The 2,345-nt window shown below is 38.6% G+C and overlaps 1 pseudogene; it reads left to right on the forward strand.

The window, feature by feature from the left end:
* The first annotated feature begins 1,324 nt into the window (after positions 1-1,324).
* LOC144238399 (ras-related C3 botulinum toxin substrate 1 pseudogene) lies at positions 1,325-2,003 on the forward strand (annotated as a pseudogene).
* Positions 2,004-2,345: the final 342 nt, after the last annotated feature.

Here is a 2,345-nt window from a genome sequence, read left to right on the forward strand (position 1 = left end):
GTAAAGAAATAATAGCTGAAAACATTCCTAATCTACCAAAGGAAACAGACATCCAGGTCCAGCAAACACAGAGAGATCCTAAGAATATGGACCCAAGGATGTCTACACCAAAACACATTATAATTAAAATGGCAGAAAGTAATAATAAAAAGAGAATTTTAAAAGCACTAAGAGAAAATAGTTACATAGAAAGGAAACCTCACAAGGCTATCAGCTGATTTTTTTAGCAGAAACCTTGAGGGTCAGAAGGAAGTGGCATAATATATTCAAAGTGCTGAAAAGAAAACAGTTATAACTAAGAATATTTTACCCAGCAATATTATCATTCAGAATAGAAGAGAAAAAGGGTTTCCCAGGAAAAGAAGAGTTAAAGGAGTTTATCACTGCTAACCCAGCCTTACAAGAAATGTTAAAGGAAATTCTCTAAATCAAAAGATAAGGTCTAACTAGAAGTAAGAAAATTATGAAAGGACTAAATTTCACAGGTAAAAGCAAACATGTAGTAAAGGTACTAGATTAATCACTCATAAAGCCAGTATGGAGGTTCAAACATAAAAGTAATAAAATCAAGTATATCTACAAAAAATTAGTCAAAGGAGATATATACTAAATATGTAAAATATGATATTATATACATAAAATGTGAAGTGGAAAGTAAAAATTTAGTGCTTTTAGATGTGTTCAAACTTAAGAGACCATCTACTCAATATAGACTACTAGACACATAAGATGTTATAATTGAACCCAATAGTAACCACAAATCAAAGATCTGTAATATAGAAAAAACAAAGAGAAAGGAATACAAGCATAACACTAAAGAAGGCCATCAAACCACAAAGGAAGAGAGCAAGAGAAAAAGAACAGAGAAGTACAAAAGGGAATAAGAGGTACACATTTTCAGTTAAAATACAAATAGGTCACAGGGCTGAAAAGTACAGCCCAGGGAATATAGTTAATGAAACTGTAATAACATTATTTGGTGACAGATGGTGACTACACTAATTGTGATGAGCACTGTGTTATGTATAGAATTGTTGAATCATCATGTCGTATATCTGAAACTAATATAACACTGTATGTTAATTATAATTTTAAAAGTAGCTACAATGAACAGAATGGCATCAAGTACATACCTATCAATAATTACTTTAGAGTATTCCCCAGCTTTGGGTGGTGGCCACTGCTGGGCTCTGTCTTCTGGTTGGCGGAGGACAAGGCAGCATGAACAGCAGCCCTAGCACCCTGCACCCCACCACCCTCAGCCACCTGCCCATCTGCCTGCCCACCATGCCCCAAGCCCACCGAGGCCCAGCAAGCAGCCCAGATGCAGGCCCTCAAATGTGTGGTGGTGAGAGACAGAGCTATAGTAAAACGTGCCTACTGATTAGTTATACAACCAGTGCCTTTCCTGGAAAATATATCCCCATGGTCTTTGACAGCTATTTTGACAGTATTATGGTGGATGGAAACCCAGTGAATCTGGGTTTATGGGATACAGCTGGACAAGAAGATTATGACAGATTACGTTCCTTATCCTATCAGCAAACAGACGTATTCTCAATTTGCTTTTCTCTTGTGAGTCCTGCATCATTGGAAAATGTTCAAGCCAAGTGGTACCCTGAAGTGCAACACCACTGTCCCAACACCCCCATCATCTAGGTGGGGACTAAATTTGACCTCAGGGATGACAAAGACACGATTAAGAAACTAAAGAAGAAACTGACTCCCATCACGTACTGGCAGGGTTTGGCCATGGCGAAGTTAGATCGGTGCTGTAAAATACCTGGAGTGCCTAGCTGTCATGCACTCGAGGCCTCGAGGCAGTGTTTGATGAAGCGATCTGAGTAGTCCTCTGGCCCCCTCCGGTCAAGAAGAGGAAGAGAAAATGCCTGCTGTTGTACACATCTCGGCCCCTCTCCTGCCCTGTCCCCCCTCGGAACCTTTGTATGCTTTGCTCAAAAATGGAGCCTTCACGTCAATGCCAAGTTTTTGTTACAGATTAATTTTCCCATAAAACAATTTTGAGACAATCAGCAATTTTTAGGTTTTATTTGTTTACAGTTTAAGACTTCAAACTTTCATATTACATTAAAATTTATCCCCCAAATGGCAAGCTTTCTTAAAACCTTATTTTTCAAAAACCCCTACTTTTGCTCAGATTGAGTTGCTAAAAAGCCTTGTGAACTAAATTGCATGGTTGTGCTGAGAACACTAAGCAATAAACCATTTAAGACCTTTGTCTTTAAGAAGAGAATGAAGCATCTCAAATTTGGACACTCAAACACCTGCTAACTAGTCTCAGGAGAGCCGCACAACCTCCTTTCTGAATATTGCCACTTAGCGCA

Source organism: Crocuta crocuta, unplaced genomic scaffold, assembly GCF_008692635.1.
Source record: "Crocuta crocuta isolate KB4526 unplaced genomic scaffold, BGI_CrCroc_1.0 scaffold216, whole genome shotgun sequence".
Classification (NCBI taxonomy): Eukaryota; Metazoa; Chordata; class Mammalia; order Carnivora; family Hyaenidae; genus Crocuta; species Crocuta crocuta.